The sequence below is a fragment of the Tachypleus tridentatus genome, chromosome 13 (assembly GCF_004210375.1).
Source record: "Tachypleus tridentatus isolate NWPU-2018 chromosome 13, ASM421037v1, whole genome shotgun sequence".
Lineage (NCBI taxonomy): Eukaryota > Metazoa > Arthropoda > Merostomata > Xiphosura > Limulidae > Tachypleus > Tachypleus tridentatus.
Window position 1 is genome coordinate 136,644,311 of NC_134837.1, and position 26,377 is coordinate 136,670,687.

The 26,377-nt window shown below is 32.6% G+C and overlaps 1 long non-coding RNA gene across 2 annotated transcripts in view; it reads left to right on the top strand.

The window, feature by feature from the left end:
- The window catches only part of LOC143239459 (uncharacterized), a 58,783-nt gene extending 42,406 nt beyond the window's left edge, over positions 1-16,377 (top strand). For both annotated transcript variants that reach the window (XR_013021190.1, XR_013021189.1), the window contains exon 3: positions 16,023-16,377. This is a non-coding gene — a long non-coding RNA (uncharacterized LOC143239459). The remainder of the gene's footprint in view (positions 1-16,022) is intronic.
- Positions 16,378-26,377: the final 10,000 nt, after the last annotated feature.

Consider the following 26,377-nt stretch of genomic DNA (forward strand, 5'->3'; position numbering starts at 1 on the left):
AGAAATATTTCAACACTCCCCATTTTCCAGTATTCTACGTTCACCTACGTATAGATAGGTGACTCCAATGAAACTTTAAAGGGCTGTCTCAAAACATATTCACTATCCTTTAAGTGAACAGAACATTTTTTTCAGCTTTGATATTATCGTCAGTGATGCTGCTGTTGATCAATCGTGTTTCAATTTTCTAATTATTCACCTGTTTTCTAAGACTTTCGAATCTCCTGTTATTGCGAAGATAACCCGTTTGAACGGGTTACGGCACCTTCTGGAGTCACATAAAAGCGATAGTAAGAAACAAACGTTTTTCTAATATTAAATCTAAGACTATGATTTTCTTCTGTTGTGAAAAAAACAAACACATCACATTTAAATAACAAATAATTTTGTTATAGGTGACTGATTCTTAAAGGGCTGGCACATGAGGACTTTCTTTTTTTAACTGTTGCTGTGACAATAAGGGCGATGTTGACGAGTTACCTAATCCAATTAAGCAGTGACCCCACGTCACATGATGACACACCCTTCGCTACGCATGCTACATCAAACTATTTAAAGGTGTCTCCAAAATCAGGCCAAGGGCTTTTTGTGATACAATAAGAAAAATCCTTCAGAAATTGTCTCAGTGTTGCGTCTTTTCCATATAGGGGGCGTCACGGCCATAACTCGTCCCTCATCGCCTTAACAGTATAGATGATTAATGTATCAGCAACATGTAATTTCTGACAGATCAAGATACGACATTCTCTCTTCCAACAAGCTGGAATATTCAGAGGGTTTTCATGTGCTTTTTTGCTCTTGTCATCAACACATCTCAAATCTCTAACGTATTGAGATATTATTTACATTCGACCATCTGTTAGTAGCTGGAATTAGGGTTTGATTGAAGATGAATCTTTGAATACATATCTCTTTTATTTTTTTGTTTTCTGCTATATTTTACGAGGACTTATCGAGTATTCTTGTCAGATACTACGGACTTATCAAACTACCCGTTGCTAGACAATGATGTGTATAGAAAAAATATTAAGTATATACATATATACGAGTATATGAAATGTATTTTTTCCGTGAGATGGTGTTTAACTATCATTAATATCTAATCAGAGCAAGTTACTCACACAGATGAGAACCAAAAATAGCCCTCGCAATGAATGTAGCTCTTCTAACCATTACAAATTGAAGTTATAGTTTAAGTTTAAAATACTTAATTAACATTTTTCTTTCCAAGAAGCCGGTCTTTTTGACTAGCACACTTTTGCTGACGACTAGAGATCAAGTGCAACACCTCTTCACTTTCGTATCTTCTTTGATCACAGTCCCTAATTATTTTACAAAGATTTTGCTACCACGTGAAACGAAATCTACAACTTCTTGAAACAGAACACTACTTTATCCAGAAGTTTACACTGGGTATGATAGTATATAATATAAACATTTCAGTTTTACTTCTTTAACTGCCGAAAATGAAGATTCAACTGAACGAGAAAATCGAAAGTAATAAAGGTGTAACAGACGCTGAACAAAAAAGGTATTACTAATGTTGCGCGGCATGCACTGGTACCCTTTCTTCAGACGCACAGTTCATGTACTATGGCTCAAAATAGTGGAAGGGGCGGCCACAGCTCCATTTTCTACATTACTTTTAAGCTCAACTTTGCTGGGTACCTTTATTAGCATATCGGATTATTTCTTTTCTTTTTTTAGCACTTAAGAATAAATATTAATATTAATAGTTTCTTCGAAAACATTTCTGTGCCTACATTTCCACACTAGAATAATTTCCGCATAACATGACAGCAACAACTATGGTACCAGTTGTGTGGTGTCAGTTCGACATTGATTTGTACACTTTTCACTTCTCAAACGGATTACTTGTAAAAGTTGAAAATCTTCTATATCCCATAATTTCGTTTTATTTGTTTGATTAAGCACAAAGCTACACAAACCATACCACTTTGCTACTGGGGATGAGGAGGTCAGTTTGTTTTTAATCCCTAGGGGGTGTACATAGGCGAGCTTGACCAATTACGAGGTAGGCATTGACCATGGTAAGGGCAAAACGTGTTAGTTGTGTAGGAATAACTTGTGAAAATATTGTAAATTTTGACAAGAATGGGCTTTCAAGGTCTTTTCTTCAAATTTAATCCAGATGTTACACTCGTTAGGATATATGATGAGCTCGTTAAAAATAACTGGCTTAATAGAAAAAAACATGACTTAAAACACCTAAACAACACATGATTTCCAAGAACGAGTGTTTGTATTTGAGTGAATAGACATTACCACCAACAGCTGTCTCATTAAATAACCCAATAATAGATCCTTCGATAATAATGTGTGCAGGAGGACTGCCCCAGTGAATTTTGTTAAATTAGGATCACAGATGCCTAAATTAAACAGATTAAAGGGATTAAACGTCACATATTCTATTTCACTTTTGAGAAAGACAGAAATTATTAATTGTTTTTTATTTCAAATATCATGTTTAACTCGACAGACACAGATGTTTGTGTTGTCTATGTTTAAGACCGGCACTGAAGAGAGCAAATGAGTAAACCAGGCCGCGCCTATTATCTATTATTGGAATGATTCTTAGTAAAAAAAAACAAAAAAACACATACAGACAAGTATAAGTCCTGAAAGAAAACACATGTATTAAGGTTCTTTGTTGCTTCAAGATAAATCTCTGTTTAACTTTCGGAAAGTTCATGTTTTGAACTACAGTTTCTTTCGTGATATATTAGCTGTTAAACGAACCTTGCTAACCTTCCTGGTACAACGTACTAACATGCTTTGTCAAGTGATACAAAGTTTAGAGTATCGTGAGTTATTGCAACAGTAAACAGTTGAGTTTATTGTTTCTTTTAGGCCTAAGCTACACACTCAACTATCTGCGCTCTGTTCATCGCGGGGAAATCGAACCGCGGATAAGAGCATTTTAAACCTGTAAACTTACGAAATATTTTAACAAATGAATGAAAATGTAGAGTCAGTTATATGAATTACTGTTTTGTAGATCTATGATCCATACTCTAAACACAACTCATCCACATTCCCAAGTTTAAAAAACAAACAAACAGCAAACTAGTGTACTTAGTGTCATCTCTGAATCACTGATGGTTTCTATTTGGGAAATAATAACATTTGTGCGCTTCCAGATTAAATTTTGTGACATAAAGTTTTTTTGACACGTGTTTAATGTACTTTTAATTAGCTCGTAATAAGGAATGATATCATTTTCTAGGAACGGTGTCATTAACACTAATTAAGTTTGTTTTCAAGGCCACAAACCGAGGAAAATTGCGCATGCTGCTGAATGTTGAAAGGTCAAAATGCCCCTGAAAGATAAACTGTGATACACTTTCCGATTTAATGGATAAACAAAGGTTGTGTGAATGAGGTCTCAGTTTGTGAGTTGTAGAGATATCGTTATTTTCATAATAACTGCCAAGTCAAGAAACCCAAAGTAGCAAAACCTTTGCACAAACTAACCCTCTAAATACACCCCCGCGTCTGAAAGTTTCAGATTTTTATCAGAATACAACGTCAACAGTTCTCGGAATGCATGCTTAACAATGTTCGAATTATATTTAAATATATTGTTCTTTGTTTTATTTTTGAAAGTATATTCATGCTCAACACTTAAAATAATGAGCAAATGACCCTGGTACAGCTGTAGGGACGTTAAAATGTGACGGTTAATCCCACAGTTCGTTGGTAAAGAGTAGCCCAAGAACTGATTGTGGGTGGTTTTGACAAACTACTTTCGTTCTGCTCTATCATTTCAAAATCAAGGACAACTAGTGCAGCTAGCCTTCGAGCAGCTTTGTACGAATATTCAACAAACGAATGAACTACTTCGCCATCTGGCGATAAAAAAGAGAAAATTACATTTTAATTCGGGACGCTCTACACTCTAGACATAAGGTAAGAAAGTTCAAACGACCCACAACACACTTTTTTTTTTATGAAAGTAAAGCCTTAACAAAACTCACTATACTGTGAAGAACTAACTGTTTATGGGTGGAAATTGAAAAGTTTTTGGAAAATTTGCTACTATGTTATAGCTAGAAAGAAGACTTTTCACTTTGCCGTGATTCTGTTTCAATAGTGCGCATGATCGGAATTACGATATGAGTGTTTTTAATATGCTTATTGCACATACCCTTTAACCCCTATCTGCTTTAATTCAACAAACCCGCTTCTTTGTTTTAAAACGGTTTTCAGATTTAATTTCTTTACGACATGATTTACTGAATCAAAATACTATTACAAAATATTGGAGAAAAAAAGGCTAATAAATTAATCATTTGAAACATTTCTTTTTACAATAGTAGCGAACTTTTCAACAGTCTTGGCCATTTGAATTTTATAAGGATGAATAAGCGGCTAGCTTAGAAGTTTATATTCTAAAAATCGGAGTTCAATACCCTTGGTGAGCACAGAGTATATAACACATTGTGTAGCTATGTGCTTAAACAGGAAGAAACTGTAGCGTTGTTTGTTTTTATAATATGATTTGTAAAAGATCCACAAGTTCAAAAATCTTATTTAAAAGTTATCTAATAATTTCGTTGCGCCATATATTGTTATATAAAAGTAGAAATACGAATCATTTAATGCATGAATAGCACAAACCTAAACTTAAATACTAGTATTATATGCTATATCTTCTCGTCATTGTGTTATATATAAAACTTATACTAGATACGAATCAGTTTGCTTCCTGCTCACACTGATATTTACGCCATCTATCGTTTGCTTTTAATTTTTATCACACTAATTATAAGATAAACAGAACTGTTAACCAGCTTTAGCTGTAATACTTAAGTATTAAAGTAAACTCTACGCACGAAAGAGGAGTCCATTAATGTGATTGTTTGCTGAGTCAGAATAACGTTACAAATTACTTGCGAAAAATAGATGAACATTTTAATGACTTAACATATAATTTTCTTTCGGATCCTAGCTAACTTTGTAACCAGTCCGGACATTGCATATAACTTCAAACTGTGCCTGTATCTGAAGTAAGCAGGAAGCCTGGTTCGAACTGTGCTCGTTTTCTGTTTTCATTATCCATAAAACATTCTATAAGTACTCGAAAGTGAGACACCACGAGTTCCTTTTCATTTATGTTTAAAGTTTAAAAAACATTTGGAGCTTGTTTCGTAATTTTGAAAGTGGCTACAATACTAAACTGGCCTGATATGACCACGTGGTTAGGACACTTAACTCGCAGTCTAAGGGTCGCGGGATTTAATACCCCAAGCCCAAGAGTTGGTAGTCAGTGGTGATGGCTAGCTGTTTTCCTTCTAGGTTTTCATTACTAAATTGCGGACGACTAGCGTAGATAGTCCCCCTCGAAATTCCGTCTACAATACTAAAATGGCACTGAATTGTATCTCATCGTGGGTCAACAGTAAGTTTATGCTAAAGAATTTAACATTATAATCCGGGGTTCGCTTTCCCGTAATGGACAGAGCACAAAGAGCCTAATACTAGCTTTTGGCAAACCAACAAAAAATTCAAATGAATCAATAATCATGTACACTGAATAAAATGACGTTTCATTGAAATCATGTCGTATTGAGAGGACATAATTGTTGTTTCTTAATGAAAGAAAAAACAACAACATTATCGTTAAATAAAAATATTTGTTGTGCAAATACATTTTGATGATTTTGTTACATCATATGCGTTTTGAAATTGTTATTGAAACTTTTCTGACAAACAGCAACATAGAATATCAACCAAAAGGGAAAATTACCTGTTGTGGATTATGTTCTGGAAGGGTCACTATTTTAACCGTTCGTATCGTATACATGGAATGGCGTCTGTCTGTCAATCAGTAGATACTAACATGACGTCACATAAGGAATGCTTACCATTTCAATTTGTATGTTTTCTCGTGACCTTAGTAAAAAGTGCGCATCACGAGAATTATGCACTCTGTGGTCGACAACACATCATGACATATGAGCTTCAAAAGTAAGAAATAAAAATAAATATTACTCTTTAACTTTGGTTTTATTTACTCTTGAAACAGAACACTTTCGGGGACACTGCGGAAGTACAGCTAGTAAAACAACATACTTTCAAAAATGTATTGAATTTTTGTTTTATTTGATTTTTTTTTTGTATTTCAACTGAATAAGGTCCTGCTTGGATCCACTAAAATTATTTTAAAAAACTACTTCCTGAATTCCTCGCGGGAGCTCTCACCGAAAAATTATTCGGTCATAATTTTCGTATTAAAATTACGAATAATGGTTAAAATATGACATACAAATGTTGAAGTAATTTGATGTCTAACAACTAATGGTCTCTTCACGACACCAAAAATATTCTAAGCGACTCTAGCCAAATACAAATTCGAAGAAAACCCATTGAACATTACAACCGAATTAATATATGTTGCATCCATTACTTTTCGAAGAAGCACATAAGACATGCATAATGTGCGTGTGAATATTTACCTATATTTTTAAGTGCGTGATTACACAGATGGAATATTGTGTAGTCGATGTGCATAATAACAAACACAAAATGTTTTTCATTCACACTTTTGAACTAATCTATTTCATCATTTTTATTCTAGTGAGAGGAAACGAACTGGTATTTTAAGCGTTGTAAATCTCTAGACTTACCGCTATACCAGAGGGGCACTTTTTGCTGTGTATCACGAACTATAAATATATATATTTAGTACAGTCCAATAAGCTCATTCCAAAGTGTGCCATTTACCCAGTTTCTCAATTCGTGTTTAACCACGTCCTTCGTTATGGCACACAACTAGTTTTAAATATTGGCTTTCACCATATTCACATTTCTGACTAGCTTCCAAAAATCTCTAGCTGTAACATACCAATAGTTTTCAATATATCGATAGTTTCGGAACACTGTTTTCCAACACACATGACTAGTTTTTCACAAGATTCCTGGTTGTGTTATATAACTAATTTACCAATACATCCATAGATAATTTTGGTAACATACTCATGGATGATTTCACTTAAATGTTTGTTGAGAACTTTTCTAATATTAGCTTAATGTAAAATAAACAAATTAATACCAAGGGATTTTATTTTCATTAGTTGGTGTGTTTGTTTCATAATTATATTTTATACCAGTTTCATAACAGTAACTCAACGTCAAGTCTAAGGTTAGTACGAAACACCTAAAAGCTACGTTGGTGTTACTGTACTTTCGATATTAATAACATGGATATAAAAATCATATGCTTTATATTAAAATATATTTCTCGTAGATTGGAACTTAAAGTTTATTTGGGCTGTATTTTCTGGATTTCCGTATCAGAACATTACATTCTGTAACTATTTAAACAGTATCTCGTACAAGATGATAACTTCACTGTCTTTTCTCCACTTTGTGGTTCAGGACTTCCGTAAATTCAAAACTGTAGAGAAGTGACTTTAATTATTCATACACTGACGTTATCCTGTGTTATGTAACCTCACCGTTATACAGAAGTGAGTTTAATTATTCATACAGTGACGTTATCCTGTGTTATGTGACTTCACTTTTATACAGAAGTGACTTTAATTGTTCATACACTGACGATATTCTGTGTTATCTGACTTCACCGTTATACAGAAGTGGCTTTAACATTTTTCATCCACTCGCGTTGGTCTAAGTCATATTACTTTAACATTTGTCACACACTCGTGTTAGTCTTGGTCATATTACTTTAATATTTATAATAGACTCGCGTTAAACTTAGTCATATTACCTTAACATTTGTCATACACTAGAGTTAGTCTTGATCATATTATTTTAACATTTGTCATACATTCGTGCTAGTCCTGATCATATTACTTTAACATGTGTTATAAATTCGTGTTAGCCTTGGTCATATTACTTTAGCATTTGTCATACACTCGCGTTATTCTTAGTCATATTCTTTAACATTTATTATACACTAGAGTTAGTCTTGGTCATATTATTTTAACATTTGTTACACACTAGAGTTAGTCTAGATCATATTACTTTAACATTTGTTACACACTAGAGTTAGTCTAGGTCATATTACGTTAACATTTGTTACACACTAGAGTTAGTCTAGATCATATTACTTTAACATTTGTTACACACTAGAGTTAGTCTAGGTCATATTACTTTAACATTTGTTACACTAGAGTTAGTCTAGGTCATATTACTTTAATATTTGTTATACACTAGAGTTAGTCTAGGTCATATTACTTTAACATTTGTTACACACTAGAGTTAATCTAGGTCATATTATTTTAACATTTGTTACACACTAGAGTTAATTTTGGTGATATTACTTTAATATTTGTTATACACTCTTGTTAATCTTGGTCATATTACTATAACATTTGTCCTGAACTCGTGTTAGCCTTGGTTATGTTGCTTTAATATTTGTCATACACTAGTGTTAGTGTAGATTTTTTTTTTTATATTTGTCACACACTGGTGTTAACTTGGGTAATGTGTTTGTTTTTGAGTTTTCGCGCAAAGCTACTCGAGGGCTATCTGTGTTGACGGTCTTTAATTTAGCAGTGTAACACGAGAGGGAAGGCAGCTATTCATCATCACCCACTGCCAACTCTTTTACCATCGAATAATGGGATTGACCGTACCATTATAACATCCCCACGGCTGAAAAGGTAAACATGTTTGGTGTGACGGAGATTTGAGCTCGCGACCCTCAGGTTACAAGTCCTTGGTCATGTTACTTTACATTTGTCATAACTTAACCTTAGAGTTGGTGTGGACACTCTTTTAAATATTCATTATTTACAACCTGGAAAAGAAACACAGTAATATAATGAAGTCTAATAAAAAACCCATAAGACTCTCTTTGTTCGGTTGTTAATTTGGGGTGACAGTCGCACAACGACTGTGAAACTCAAATGGAAATTCTAAAACGTTATTTTTTGTAGAATTTTCTAATGTTTTACGACCAAATGTTTAACTTTTTTCAAGTTTTTCTCCAACCATATGAGGTGTCATCTTGATATTTTTCAAGGCTTATATGTGTTTTCACATATGTTTTCAAGGCAGAAAACAAATTGTTATTACTTTATTCAAAAAAATGTGTATTACACTTCTTCCTTTTTGAATAATAAAATATCAGAAAACAAGAAATTATCTGTGGGTTTAGTTTTCTGAGATTGAGGCAATTTACATTTCAACAAATTCTTCCCTAGACCTATTTTCAACATATTTGATGTAGGCGTACTTTTAACAATAACAAATCTCCCTCTCAGGCATACCTTTTATATATTTCCCTTTAAGTCTACATTTGATAAATTTACCATTTATGCTGATATTTAACAAAATTTTATCTATGGTCTAATTTTAACACAATTCCAACTAGGCCTATTTTGCTTTGACTGTAACATCGTCAGTCAATCAGCGTTCATCGAACCATACAAAGGTTTTTCCTTTTCGCTCAGACCAATGTTATTTAACACTAGAAATGCTGGTAGAGGTACATTGATATCATTTAAGAGCTAGAACTTATAAATTACGAAATTAGATGCTCACTGTGGACAACTTAGTCTTGAAAGAAATTATAAATGCAGAAATATATATCTATATTTACGTAACTTACTGTTTATATTTTGTTCCCATTTGCGTTATTTTAATGCGCAAGCTCAGAAAGATGATTTAATATCCTGAGCAAAAAAGGTACTTTATATATATATATATAAATGTGTGTGTTTTGAAAAAGAATAAATTTTTATAACATAGGTATGTCCATGAAATTGCTTATGGACTTTGTTGATTAGAGTATCTCTAAAAAATACAAGTCCCACCGTGCAATATAAACATAAAAAACTCCTTAACTTTTGTAATTAATCCCAAAAATCATTTTTTAGGTAATACAAAAATGCAAGATTTCATTCTGTTTATTTGGTCTGATATTTACTGTAAGGTTTATAATGAACAGAATATATGGGCCTTCATTAATATTAAATGGTATAAAAGTCAGAAATTTAAGAGCTAGAACTTATAAATTACGAAATTAGATGCTCACTGTGGACAACTTAGTCTTGAAAGAAATTATAAATGCAGAAATATATATCTATATTTACGTAACTTACTGTTTATATTTTGGTCCCATTTGCGTTATTTTAATGCGCAAGCTCAGAAAGATGATTTAATATCCTGAGCAAAAAAGGTACTATATGTGTGTGTTGTAACCCTCAAAATAAAAAGTTTTACGATTAAATTATTTCAAACAAATTGTTCAGACTCATGTGTAATCTTTAAACACTGAGGCATCTCAGCATTTTTAGTTCTCAAAGATGTGGTAATTTGTGTTGTTTAAAATTATTTTATTTGTAGTAATAGCTAGTGGATTAACTATTTATCTCAATAGTTTAAGGTTAAAACTGCTTTAATACGTGTAGTTGTAGCTCGGATAGTAGGTCACGCGATTGACGTACGAAAGGTTTGGAATTCGAATTCGCTCTAGGGAAATAAAAAGCAAAAACTTGAACCCAACTAGTGGCTCTCCTAAAGCGTGATGTCGGTTCTTGTTTGCCGAAAGGAAAAAAATATTTTCTGTAAAAAGTATATTTAGTTCAACTGTCAAAGTGTTTTCTTGGCGTGCAAAAAGACGAAGGGTTCGAATTACCAGAAAAAAAAAAAATGTTTTCCCTACCTATGTTTGTGAACGACATTTTCGAAACCTAAACATGTGGACTCAATTGTCAAAATTCCTAGTTAAGCGGCGGTAGTGCCGCCACACGGTTAGCTTTTTATCTTTAAAGAAGCCCAGAGTAATCTGTTCTGTCGCATTATAGTAAACACCTCATGCGTTTGAGTTATCACGAGAACGATAATAAGTAAGGTTATATTTCAAGACGAGACTTACAGGTGATCTGACGTAGGAACTTTAAATGGCTTGTTTTCTTTACTATCTAATCTTATCAAGAATTATCTTCGGCAAAAAACGCATTAACTGAGATACATGAAAATTTTACTGGTTTAGAATGAACACCTGCACTAAGACAGCTGTTAGTTTGTAAAATCTGATTTTATATAAATTATTAAAGTTTGCGAAGCTCGTAGTACTAAGATGGTTGATGTTAACGTAGGATTTAACACAACTTTGTCATCATTTTAATAGAACAACTTCCATCACGTTATCATCATAACATAGGAATTTCAGTCAAGTTTTCAACATTACACAGTAATTAAGTCAAGTTATTATCATGTTAATAATTTAACTTACGTTGTTAGCACTTTAACTAGGTAATTTCCGTCAAATTATCATAATTTTAACAGAGTAAATTACGTCAAGTTATCAATTTGTTCACACAGTACATCACATAAATTTATAATTTTTCTAATATAATAACTTAAATTGTCGTAATTTTAACTCAGTACATTACATCAAATTTTTATAATTTTAGAATTAAAAAAATAGAAAAAGGTCAAATACTTTAAAGAAAACAGCTTAGTACGTCTAAATTTTACTGTATAATTATTTTCCATAGTAATTCAACAATTTCTCCACGGGTTTGAGATATATAATAACACACGTGAAGAAGGTGATATAGTAGTTTTCGTTTTATATATGAAGTTCTTTTACTCAACGAATAACTTTATAAACTTTATTCAACGATGAACTGGAGATACGATCATAGCGTAAAAAGCTGTTAAGGAATGTAAATCAAACAAAATTTGCAAATACAATGTAAAAGTAATAAAATAGAAGGAAATAGATAAAGTCATTGTGTTTACAAATCCGGTGTTGTCTCCTTGCTGGTACAGAGGTAAGTCTACGGACTTACAATGCTAAAATCAGGCGTTCGATTCACTTCGATGGACTCCGCAGATAGTCTGATGTGGCTTTGCTATAAGAAAACATACACACGCACTCGAATGGTTCAAACCACTACGTTTCTATGCTTCCTAAAAATCTGTTTGTGATTTGGAAACAAGAGCTTGAAAAATTGGAGGTGTTAATTGTCTGATCCAAGTTAGAAACAGTTTTAATATTGGACAAAGAAAGCCACCTGTAGAAACAGCCTGAGTTCGTTTGGATTTTAAGTTATCAGAAGAAAGTTATTTGTTTTTATCGGAAAGTGCCGACATTTTGTTGTGAAGGTAAGGTGATGTTTTCTAGCGTCTAGTTACACAATTAGCTGTCTATGTTGTCTTTATCACTGAAAATTGAACCTCGGACGTTTGTGCTGTCAGTCAACTTATACTGGGAGTATTCATGGAGATATAAAGTCGGTAACAAAAATGTAAGTGTGGCAGGTGTTAAAGCACACAAAAAAAGCATGAATCTCACAATTATGGAGATAAAAAGGCTTAGTTACTCTAACTTGACATTGAATACTAGCGTATGATGTTGAATCTGTGACAGCAAACATACAAAACACCAAACCAGGATGTAGTGTTTTTAAGTATTAACATTTCTCTCTCCTGTTATCTATTATTTACGATGCTATTAAAGTCTCATTAACTCAGTATATACTTGGTTGTCGATTTGTAATTTTTATTTATTTTTTACACGAAAAATAACAACAACAAAAAAAGGTCCAGCCGGGATATGTTTTTCTTTCACCTATTGGACCAAATGAAACCTTGTTTGCTGATAACGGTTTTCTGCAAAAGACTTGACCTAATTTCAGAAAACTTGTAGAGTGAAAATCAAAGATAAGCGATGACAAAAAAGTTGTTGTTTTGTTACATATGAAATGATTTAAAAATTGTCGTTGTATTGATTATATAACTCCATGCTAGATAACTTTGTCATTATCACAAATCTGATTTATTGAAAATGAAGTTTCAGGTTTGAGCTCTCTCCAATGTTCTCGGAAAGCTTGGCGCAACATTTGTATCACGGTTTTCAGAAGATTCATTGTTCAACGACAGTTGTTGTATTGCGCCACCTTATGGCCGTGGGAAAGAGAGGTTTCAACGTTTTATAAAAAACTGTTGACCTCTCAAAGTTGACTCCTATTTCCAGTTTGATAAAAGGCCATTTGTTACAATGAATCTTTTTCAAGCCTTTGGTGCATTTGTCTTTTTGGTTAAAGTTATTTAGAGCTTTGGAATCTGAAATAATAAACGGGATAAAAGCGACATCTTCCGCCTACTTGTTCCGACCTAAAACGACACTTCCCCTGAACTGTGGAATTGGCCAAGTAAAAGAAAAAAATGTGATAAAAAATTAGGTATATGTAGGAACGAATTAGTATCAACAAAACACACTGTTGATTCGTGATCTTTGACATATTAAATGTATTAATTACACTAACCAAGGTAATTAAAAATAAAAGACAAACCATTTGCAATGAAAAAAACCGATGAAAACGATATTGGCTTTTTTTTGACGTTGACATAAGGGCTAGAGAACTAGATTAAGTTTTTTAAAGGATTGACTGTCCTGTTTCTTGTCATGGTACAATTTTTTTCCTCGCATATTAGACGCAAGTGAACAGAAATATATTCTTGATTGTAATCTAAACGTTTGGACATGAATTGAAAAAGAAAAAAAGAGTAAACATTCCATTTCAACTAACTAGCGTGTTTCTCGTGTGTTTAAAAGAAATCATTTACGATAAATAGTTCCCAACTTCACTTCCTAGTGTTGACAAAAAGTATTAAATAGAATAAACAGGCTCTACCAAAACTTTGATATTACTCAGATAACCCAGAAAAAAAACCAACTTGAATATATTTGTTAAATATTTTTACTCAAGGCTGAAGTACAAAAATCGTTCATTCTTTTGCATGTCAGTTTTGAAATTATAAACGATTTAGTGCGATTTTCATTCTTCTAACAGACAAGTCAAAGACAGTATGTGTATATTTTAATTTTTGAAACACTCTGTACGTCTTGAAAGTCAAAGTGAGTGTGGTCTTTGTTACTTTCGAAACACTCTATAAATTATATAAATAAAAGGGAATGTGGTCGTTATTGATACTTTCGAAACACTTTGTACATTATAGCTTTTATATACTTATTCGTTTCCAACCATGTAACTTCATAAAACCAGATCAAATGGTTACCAGTGCTCACAGGCCAGTGAAAAAACTTACACTCTTAAGATTGGCATCTACCATAGAGGTGATAAGCCTGAAAATAATGCTTATGAAACATTAGTAATAAGCTTGATGGTTCATTCTGGAACTATGAGCAAAGTACCAAAATCCTCCGACTGGTGATAAGACAGACAGTACCCAGTTTGACATCTACCATAGAGGTGATAAGTCTTAAGATCATGTTTATGAAAGATTACTAACAGGATTGGGGGCTTAGTCGGGAACTAAGCACGCGCGACATTGCTACAGTCTGTAAACCTCATCATAAAGGTATAAATCAGAAAACATTTACTGATATCGGCTGTGTAATGTGAATTGCCTTCATAATTCCCAAATAGCAGGTTTCATCAAGCTTTTCATATGTTTCTTCATTTTATTACTTTTAAGATTTAATTTATGTTGTCTAGAATGAAATACCTATCTATTTTGTTATTACAATGTTTCACCATGTATTAAAAATATTGATTCATTTAGTAACTCGTAAGATTTATTTTGTATTGTCTAAATGAAATGTTTTCACGTTTTGTGTTAGTATAGTGTTTCACCCTTTATTAAATGTGATGATTTATTTTGATCCACTTTTCTTAAGACAAATTTGACTTGTTCCATAATACATATATTATAACTTGTTTGTTGCGTTTAAATCTACGAATCGACAGTTTAAGTTTGAGTCAATTTTACACACCCACAACTTGACCAAATATGTTTCGTTAGGACTGAAGTAATACTAACATAGTGAATAATAAAAACAACAAAACCTATGATTGAACGTAGCGTGAGCTGAAAATTTTATCTAAAATAAACACGGTGTTACTCGATGTTTCACTCGAAAGTGACGTAATAGGTTTCTCAATGTTGATAGACAACACACGTCATTTCTTTCCTATTTACACACTGGCTAAGATGTAGGCTGGAACATATCGTAATGCTTTCATCAGAAGTGCTTTTATCTTTAGAGAAAATATATTTTTAAGTATTGCCACCTTACTTAGTATAACGTATCAAATTTGTTTCAATTATTCCCACTATCGCAAACTTAAAATATTTAATTGCGTAATAGAGCTACGTGTTCATAGATTTCCTAAATTATTATGGTGAAAACACATACTTTTTTGTTTGTTTTTGTTTAATTGAGCAATTATTATATCTGATTTTATAGGCTGGTAAATCTTTTAAGTTAATTACCCGTTAAGTTTCATGACTTTCACTGAATTAGTTAATAGATCTGATTTAGCTGTTTGTTCATCTTTCTGTTTTAGCAACTTGTTAATAGGTCTGACGTCACCCAATAGCTCAGCGTTAAGTCTGGAGTCTTGCAATACTAAAAACACGATTTCATTCCCCGTGGTAGAAACAGCAGAAAAAAAAAAAAAAGTAGAAACACTACAAATAGCTCATTGTGTAGTTTTATGCTTAACTAGAAACAAACAAACTAAAACATTTCTGATTTAGTTATCTGTTTATCTTTGTGACTTTACTTGCTAACAATTCTGACTAAGTTGTCTGTTTTCACTCCCTATCTTGATTACTCGTTAATATATTTTATTTATCTCTCTGTTTTAGCAAATTCCTAATACATCTTATTTAATTGTCTGTTTATCTCTATGACTTAGCATCTTATTAACACATTTGATTTAGCTATCAGTGTATATCTATTACTTAGCAACTTGTTAAAACTGATTTAGCTGTCTGGTTATTTCTCTGTCTTAGTTACTTGTTATTACATCTGATTTAGTAATGCGTTTAGTTATCTGAGTTTTTTGTTTATTTCCCTTATTAAGCATTATGGTAATGTTTTGTGTTTATAAACCAGCTAATATTAGGACTTGGGTAATAACTGTGAAGACAGCTTTGATGCAAAAAAATGAAATAAGGGAGAACCCTTGTCTTGTTTCAAGTCAATGAACGGTCTAACAAGAACCTGAAGATGAAAAATAACATTAAGAGCTGTGTCTCTCTTTTAGGTTTCAAGACCTTGAACTTGAATCAGTAAGAGATAGAATTACCAAAATCTACTCGAACACAGATGTTTCAGAAAATGTCTTTCCTGTCTGAGACCCTCATTAATGTCAGCATTAATCAGGCAAAAGGGTAGAGAAGAGAGCCTGAGAAAAGTGTCAACAGAGGTCACTACGTACATCTGTGGCTTGGTTTATTAATTACCTAATGTCAAAATACAAAGGATATATTTGAAACCTTTTATGCGTATTTTTATTATTTTTCAAAAGGATCTAAATTATTTAAACAGAACGACACACGCTTTAAATGTACTTTCATTTTATGTTTCATAGAAAATATATTTTTAATGGATATATATAATACAAACAAACGGCTCTGTTGTTTATTCTTTCATAAAAGAGGTAAAATTCGCTTTTCTTTCATACGTAAAAGAAAACAGAGTTCTTGGAAAAACTGAAGATTACCATTACACTGAAGGAACAGATGCAGGGTTGCATAATTATTTATTTGTGCTTAAAAAGATAAAATCATCCTAAAAAGAATACTCTTTTATTTTATATGAAAATGAAAATAGGAGTTCTTGGAAAAACTGCAGGCTACTTTTACACTGAAAGATCAAATACGTGGTTGATTAATTATTTATTTGTACGTAAAATGACAAAACCATCCTCATTTGTTTTCTTCCAAATACATGAAAGTTAGTTAGTCATGTTGAAAAGCAAATGTGAAAACTGGACTTTATCCAATGTGAAATAATACTAATTATAGCCATAAAGTAAGAAGTTGCAGAAGTTTAAGTGTAATAAACCATGATTAATATTCAATATGCCATATATGACATTAACTTGAACTCCAGAGGGTGTTTAACACAGTGGTCCTTTAGCTGGAAATACATGAAGATTACTAAACCGAGCTCATTCGAGAGGAGATGAAATAACAACAACAAAGGTGAATTATAAACTGAAGTGTTTATGCTTTCTATTGGTTCAGATATTCACACAAGCTACACAAGGGTTATCGGCACTAGAATTTAGTAATTTTTAACTGATTGACTAGAGAAAGGGCAGGTAGTCAACACTACTGGCCGCCAACTCTTGAGCTACTGCAATCGAAGAGAAAGATTTCACCATCACTCTTATAATGTAACTAAAGGTGATTTAATATTATTATTTTTCATTGACGCAACGGAACGTGAGCTTAGAATTCTGTGATTCACACTCCGAAAAGCTAGCAAAGTAGACAAACCTGGCTTAAAGTTGAATAAAAATGTATCAGAGTTACACACACACACACATATATATACACAAGGAAAATGATAATGAATTGGTTTTGAAACACAAGAAACCTTTAAAATTAATATATTTTACATAAAACTATATAAACGTTTATAAGCCAGTACGAAGAAATTACTAAGATATTCCTAATTTTCTTTTGTGAAAGCTCCATTTCCCTGATCTGATAAAGCCAATTACAATATGTAATACATACTTTGTTCCTGGATAGTATGTGTTATTTCTTAATTTCTTATGTTGTAAAAATACAGAAAATGGCTATTATTCCCTTCAAACTTTGCTTCTGTGACATGGATAATGAAATTTAGAAATTAACCTATTTTCTATGTAAAAACGAACAAATGTGCACATTTTCATTTACATAAGGTCTGAATAAAACAACATATGAATCAAGATTTACATGTGTTTATACTAAAGTTATACAAAAATGTTTAGAAGTGAGTAGTTTTTCGAGATTTGCAACTGTAATGTAAATCACTTTCACATATCAGCCCCCAAATATAGTCTCCCATCATGTTTTCGCTATACGCTCCTTGGTAGCGGTGTTCAAAGTCCAGTATATCTTGGTGGAAGCACTCGCCTTGCTCCTCTGAGAATGTTTCCATCTTCTCCTTGAATTTATCAAGATGAGTATCATGGATATGGACTTTCAGGGACATCCTGCAGCTCATTTTGCCATAGTTCTTCACCAAAGCCACAACCAGTTCCACATAATTTTCTTCCTTGTGATTGCCCAAGAAGCCCTGAACCACTGCGACAAAGCTGCCCCAAGCTTTTTTTCCTTCCTACTGAGCTTCTTGGGGAATTCTGTGCACTCCAGGATCTTCTTTATTTGTGGTCCAACGAAGATACCAACTTTGACCTTTGTCTCAGACAGCTTAGGGAAGAAGTCTCGAAGGTACTTGAAGGTTGCAGACTTCTTATCAAGAGCAGTAACAAATTGTTTCATAAGACCCAATTTTATTTGCAATTGTGGGAACAACACGTTCTGGAGATACACTAGTGGCTCACACTTGACATTGTGCCTCCTCACAGAGAACTCGGCTCGTTGTGGCCAGTGCTTCCTGTTGTAGTGCACTACGGTGTCCTTGCTGTCTCAAGGGCAAAGATAACAGGGAATCTTGGTAAAGCCTACTTGGAGACCCATCAGGAATGCCACCATTTTGAAGTCTCCGATAACCTCCCAGCCATACTCATCATACTTTAAGATTTCTAGCAAGGTCTTGACGCTGTTGTATTCCTCTTTGAGGTGCACCGAATGAGCCAAGGGAAGAGACGGGTACTTATTCCCGTTATGGAGCAGCAGCTTTGAGGCTTCTGGATGCGTCTGGAGAATGCTTGCAGCTTCTTGATACCATCTCTGATAAAACCAGATAGGTCTATGTGTTCACTGGCAGCTAGAACTAAACTGAGATGGTGAGTGGTGAGTGGTGAGCTCTCATATATATATTACTATGGAAAGTTCTAGAAAATTCTCGTAAGTTCTGCAAAATTTTAGAAAGTTCTTGAAAATTATTGTAAGTTCGAGAAAATTCTCTATCAACTACTCAGCACTGAATCTACCTGGAATGTTCTGGAAAATGGGTAAATTTAAATATTTCATTACCCAGGTCACAAAAGCAAAATTTGAAGAGAAATATAGGTCTTTTCCATATACTTTAGGCATAAAATAACACTTTCTGCTAAGGAACAAGAAAAAGTAAAACTTTTGTTACGTAATGTAATCAGACGTACAGCTAGAATGGAAACAGTGAAATCTGGACTTTAAGCAAGAAAACCATATCATTAAAATGTAGCTTATGTGGGTTATAGTGCTGCACAAACACCTAATAATGTTAAACATAAAGATTCTCCATGTACATGTTGTTTTTGAAGAAATTTTTAGACCACAAACAAACATATTCGTATTTGAAAACAAAAAGAGAGCTAGATTCTTTTCTTAATGAGGTGGAAGATTGGCTTTACAGCTTTCATACGAAAACTGTTTCATTTGTTAAAGTTCAATTTATTTTATATAATGCAACAATAGTTAACGAGTGTTCATTGCTGTAGTTCCAGGTGGTTAGATCTGTTTTATTTCTATAAATCATGATATTGGTTTCTTTGTTAAATAGACATTGTTAATGTAAATAATTTTTAAATACCTCGAAATAACTTCATTATTTGAGAAATTAAGAATGTTAATGATGATATACAAGTTACTTAATACTGTGAACATTGCAGGGACCTTTTTTAGAACATACCTTATATTCACAATAAAACACAATTTTTATACATAAAACAAGAAGTATACTTATTATTCCAAGAACATTAGTCTCATGTTTCAACTTCTGTCTGAGCAAGCTCTCCTAATCATTGGTTCTTGTTAAAATCTTGAATCACTGAAATGGACAGTAACATCTCATTCTTCTAGAAGATTCTCAAATAAACTTGACTTGATAAGGAATCTCAGATTAGCATAATCTTTCATTCTCATTAACAATAATACCTTTAGCAGAATCAATGTAGTTTTGCCAAAATCTAACATATAAACTTCATTTAAAGCTAATCCCTTTACTTCCAATACACGAACAACTTGATTATCTAGAGTTGGATCTTTTATTCCTAATCCAAGGAAAACTTGCTAATCTAGAGTTGGGTCATGTATTCCCAAACAAACAAACAAAATAATAATTTGCTTCTCTAGAATTGGGTCTTTTATTCCCAATTTAAGATAAACTTGCTTATCTGGAAATGGGTCTTTCACTCTCAAGCCAAGGAAAACTTGCTAATCTAGGGTTTGGCCCTTTCCTCCCTAGCCACGAAAAACAACTTTTTTTATCTAGAGTTAGATCCTTCACTCCCAATCAGCCCCCCAAGTGGCATACCGTTATGTTTTCAAACTTACAACGCTAGAAACTGGGTTTCGATACCCGTGGTGGGCAGAGCACAGATAGCCCACTATATAAGTTTGTGTTTAATTACAAACAAATAAAAATACTCCAAATTCAAGAAAAGCTTGTTTGTCTAGATGCTGACCTTTTCTAATTCTGTATTTAACTTTGATAAAAAACAAATGTGAAGTTTCCTATTTCTATTTTTCATTTTGCAAAAAACCAAGGTTAAACTTTTCTGTGCTTCACCCCATAAAAAATAAATAAAAAACATTGAGCTGACCTTCCCTTCGTCTGTATTTCTCTCCACTTAAAACCGTAGAAATCAACACCAATAACAATAATATTTGTATTATATAAAAATATTTAAAAAAGGAAATGATGCAATACGAGCTGTTTTATCACAAAACTAAAAAAAAAATTCTTATTCCAATGATTTATTTTCAGAAATGTAAAAGTAATCGCATATGTTTTTCCTCTACCGATGTTTGGCAAATGTGTAAATATAGTTCAGTTAGAAAAACAAACAAACAAGAGGGAATCCTCAGTAGACGTGGCACTTAAAATTATTTTAAGCAGACGTAGAGTAAATTAATCTATGAGACTTTTATTTTATTTATTTTTTTTATTAGCTATATATTTTGCACGCAACCAATAACAAGTGTGGGGTGCGCGTGCAACGAACTGGAATTTATAACTCATTAGTATCTCTATCAGCCTACTCACAAATTAATATTCTTTTATGCAGGATTAGAGCAAATTAATCTATGAGATTTTGGGCATGATCAAATATAACAATCGAAAGGATTTGATCTTCTGAACCCAAAACTGTAATTAGATCTTAAATCGGTCAAGAGATGACGAGGCTATGAGCTAGAAGTTTCTACTAGAAAAAACAAACAACAAATAGTACAACAACAACAAATCTGGAGCAGTGCTATAAGCCGCTTTACCTCGGATAAAAATCGCAAGTAACGCTGTTTTCGAGGTTAAAAAATCTAATTGTGGAATTCCAGATAAATCGTACTTTCTCTAAAAAAAATCCATCTCCAGTTGATCTCTTTACTTCCACTACTAGAAAAACTTGAAATAACTTTTTATGAACATTGTAAACTCCTACCATTTCAAACTATGATTAAATTGTTGTTATATTGTTTCAAATATTAAACTTTAATATTTACTCGTAGATATATGTACTCGTCTAGAGGGAAGATCTACCATGACTCCTTTAAAAAATAATTGTACACACACACACACACAGATACATTCTAAATAATTCGAAAAGGGGTTATTAACTCATTTATATGGAGATTAGCTAGATTGTTTCGTCTGCAGTACACCCACGACCCACTGTACACGTGAGAACGTTCTCTAGCAGTATACTGTTTCTTACTGCTTATCTGGAAGAGACGTAGTCTTTACTGATGTTTGTTTAATCCAATGCAACAGCTGAAATACAAGTTTGTATATGATTTATTTGTATTCCTTGTAAAATTTGTGTACGTAATAAAAGTAGATGTTTTTTCTTATAATGAGTGCTTAACGAATATCCCAGTTGCAAAAGAATTAGCAATGAAATTATGCACTTACCCAATTTCTGCATGTTTCAAGTCGTTGGCTTCATCCACCCATGGTGACGTCATCTATGATCTCAATCCCTGAAGGTCAGAGATACTTAAAAAATATTTACAGTTGGTCAGTAACTAAAATAATAAATAGCGTAATTCAAACGAGTAAGTGTTTCTCAGAAAAGGCAACATACTGGGGCTCTTTCATCCCTTATTTTGTCGTAACTGTTCAAACTGTGTGATTGTTACACGCATGACTGGTAATTACGTTGCTGTCTTCAACTTAGCACATGTAATCCATAACACATTAGAACAAGTCTCGTTAGATTAACACTTCCTGAGTTCATATTAATCACACTAACGTCTCCGAAAACGTATACTAGAAATCCTGTACGGGAAGTATCTCTACACTTCTGATTGGAGAACAGAAATATATATATATATATATCTACAGTTAGCTCCTTTACTCCTAATCCTAAAAAAACTTCTTTATTTAAACTTGATTTCTATATCCCTAATTCAAGAAATACTTGCTAATCTAGAATTGAGTCGTTTATTCCCAATACATGAAACCTTGCTTATCTAGAGTTGGGTCCTGTACTCTCAATCCCAAAAAAACTTGCTTATCTAAAGCTGGGTCCTGTACTTTCAATCAAAGAAACATTTGATAATACATCTTTGATTTTATCAATAATTTTCTTAATTTAAAGATAAAACTGAGAGATAATATTGTATTACTTCATTTTTCTATTAGTTGTGAATATTGTGATAATAGATTCGTAGTTCCTTTTAACATTAAGGTACTGTGTAGTTTAATAAAGTGGTCTCAGCCTTTGAACTAACTACACACTTGATAATTGTGAATTGATATTTTAAATTCGTCCAACTTTTAATATTTGAACTATTAAAGCATCACAGTTGATTATTTTGTAACCCCTAAACTCAGTCTGATTTTCAACTTTTAAAATATGTCTCATTTAAACCTATAGAACCATTAATCAATATATTTGGTCATTTGATTTATTTAAAGTGTTTGAAATACATTTAAGTGATATAAATGGAAAACGGGCGGCAATAAATGTAGCTGGTCATGTGGTGACTGTGATTTGTGAAATTAACTTAGAATTCGATAATGTTTTTCAGTATGTCATATACAAGAGTCGATTGTTTTAACATATTTTGTATTTCTGACATTCAGTTCTTACTGGTTTTCAAACGTAGGATAAAAAATACTAACTAAATACTCCATGTATAAGTTTCTCAGTTACACGGCTTGAAGTTTCCAAGTCATCTCTTAACTACTGAAATGAACGCTTATCCCATTCTATAACATCTTAGAAAAATAAAATTGTCTTAACTGGTGCCAAGTCCGTCTTTTTTTTAACTTTGTGTCGTTTCATCCAGTTATCTTCAGAATAACATAGCTATAAAGGACACCAAGAAACCATTTGGTCCAAATAAGCTTCTCTATCCACTAAATATAAAAAAAAGAACCTCAAAGTTAGTACTTATCATTCACATATTTATTAAGCGTATCTTTAGGTTACTTGCATCTACCACATATGCAGGCAACCTTTTCTAAAAGCTAACCACTCTGTCTTAAATAAAGATGAATCCTTCCCTGACAAAATATATATTTGTGTTTCCTCATTGTTAAGTAAGAAAAAATTATGCATCAACACTATCAGTTCCCTTTACAATCTTAAACACCTTAACCAGATTCCTTCTATTTTTTTTCATAGGTCATAACCTGCTCTCGTATGACATTTTTTTTTGTCGCAGGTATCATCCTAGTAGCCTTTTTCTGAACCCCTTCCAACAATTCAATGTCCTTTCTAAAGTAAGGTGTCCAAGACTAAACACAATACTCCAAGCGTGTCCTAACCAGTGGTCTATACAGCTAAATTATAAATTATAACTAACCTAACTTATCCATAAGATAACTAATTACAGCATGCGAATCACGTTAATGAAAGGAAAAGTCTTACAAACTAAAAATTAAAATAAAAAGTATTAGTGTTTCTCAAAATGTTAAATGAAACTTAGCGCTTGTAGTAAGTTTGTATTTATAACTTTGGGCTTGATATCGGCAACTAATAATTTATATCATTCACATATTATCTTAATAAATGCATAAATACGCCAAAGACGTGTTGCAGAAATTTTGAAGTAAATATATTAACTTTAGTTTTGTCTCTTTGTAAGCGCAAAACTGCAGAACAAGCCCTATGTACTGCTTCCACCACGGAAATCGAAACCCAATTTTCAGCATTATACGTTTACAGACTTACATCTGATCCACTAGGGAGACCTTCATTTTAGCAAATTTCTTTCTAATTAATAATACACAAACATTCACTATAAGTAGCAGCATTAGGCTTGTTTATTTTTGAAAACTGATTGTAGTTTCCAATGCACTTCTTTGTGCTAATAATATATTAATTATACCAGAATTATTAATAGAATATTCAGAAAATAATATAATTAAAAACTTCTCTGATATTACAAAAATGATTATCACGCATATCTCCTCCAGTGAGTGCGTAGAAGAGTTTGTTTCAGAACTGTCACATAGCCATCCCGAATTTCAAGATAACATACTAACAGAAATACAGCTACTCAACAGAACTCTTCGTCATATCTTCAGCTACTCTTATTTGACTGAACAGTTGAATCTAATCTTTTATCGTACACCGAGGGCCACATGGTAGGAAAATGTTCTTATGGCAACGGGTTGCGAATCATGAACCAACGAATGCACAGTAGAACACACTATGTTATTTTTGGTCAAATTAAGATGACTAGTAGCATTATGCATTAATATTATTTCTTGAAACTTTTGGAGCATCTTTTATATCGGAAACAACAGCTAAATCTAATAGTAAAGTGGGTTATATATTTCTTAATGTGAATCATTTAAATATTATATTATAAACTAGTTACGCGTTAACCGTATGGATGTCAAGGAACTTATGTGAATATTGACTGACGAAGAGTATGAAGTCGATTGAAACTCGTAGGAGTTTAAGAAACATTTCCGCTGAACTACATTTGCGGTAGGCTACATTCTCCATTGGGAAAACGTGCGGTTAATTAACTTTGGCAACATCTTTATAAAGAAAACAAAAAAAACAACAAAAAAAAACAGCCTTCCGGTGTCCTTGATTTCATTTACGAAACGTTTGCAGACACAGTATTGAAGATCCTAAGTTTGGGTGTGTTACGTTTGAAAGACAAGATGGTCGTCATCGCAGAACTTTGCTGATGATTTCCATCCCTCCTATGTTATTGGTTAAATTCACTAAGTAGACTCATCATTTACTTAACTTCCTATTTAAAGTCGTGTCTGCTCTCAATTTGATTTTTACTTCACTTAAGTCAGACGCCATAGCAATCATTCTGTTTTAGAATTTTTTGTCTTCATCAAATAAGCGGTGAGTTCCTGTGTCTTGACTACAGACATACATGGGTGTTAAACACCAAACTGTAAGATATAAAATTAATTAATTAATCTAAATCACTCTCTCCAGTGATTCGGGAGTAAGTTTCTTTTTTTAAAATGCTAAATTTGGGTTTCAATACTCTTGGTGACTGAAACTCACATATCCAATTGTGTAGCTTTCTGCCTAATAATAACCAATCCTACATCTAAATAACAAAATACTATGATGTAATAATACGTTTTCTTTAACATTTGTCTTTAGTTGATTTTTTTCGTTAAGCAACAATATGCAGTAATAGGCCTTCGGTATTGTAATCACACAAGGATCTAACCATGAATTTTGAGCTATATTTTTTAAGAAAATGCAGCATTCAATGGTGTTAATTTATTGCATTTGATTTACCAACTAGTTCAAAGCATATATATTTAATAAATAAATATCGACAAATTATTTCCTATGAATAATAGAATAAATTTTGCAGCTCAGATAGAGATAAACTTATAATTAATTAATTATCACTTCCTTGATCTAGTTATGTTAGTTACACCTATATCATATGATTAATTTCTCACGATTTTCGGTGTTCCCAAGTTTTTCTAATTAGTTTATATTTCCTAATCAATTTTAACTGAAGGAAGCCGAATATTAGAGGAAGCATGAAACAGTGCAAATTGGTTTGGAAGCGACATCTATCGTCCTTTAATGAATAAAACATCTATATTTTAATAAGAGTAATTTTTCCTATTTTTTATAAAGTTAATAAATAAGTGTTAAAATATAATATTTCTTAAATTATAACTCAGAATGCAACTCTTGTTCACAACTTTGTGTTGGGGAATCAAACTTTCACATAAAATTCGCAACCTTAAAAAGGCTTAAAAGAAGAAACCCAGTGTATGTTGTGATATGAAACATTTTTTTTTATGTATAAGGAACACAATGAATGTTGTGACATGAAACATTCCTTTTATGTATAAGAAACCCAATTAATGTTGTGACATGAAACATTCCTTTTATGTATAAGGAATCCAATGAATGTTGTGACATGAAACATTACTTTTATGTATTAGGAACACAATGAATGTTGTGGGATGAAACATTCATTTTATTTATATACTTTAGTTACTTTTACTATATTTTATATCGTTTGATAATCTTGTTTCAGTATTCGGATGAACGTTCTT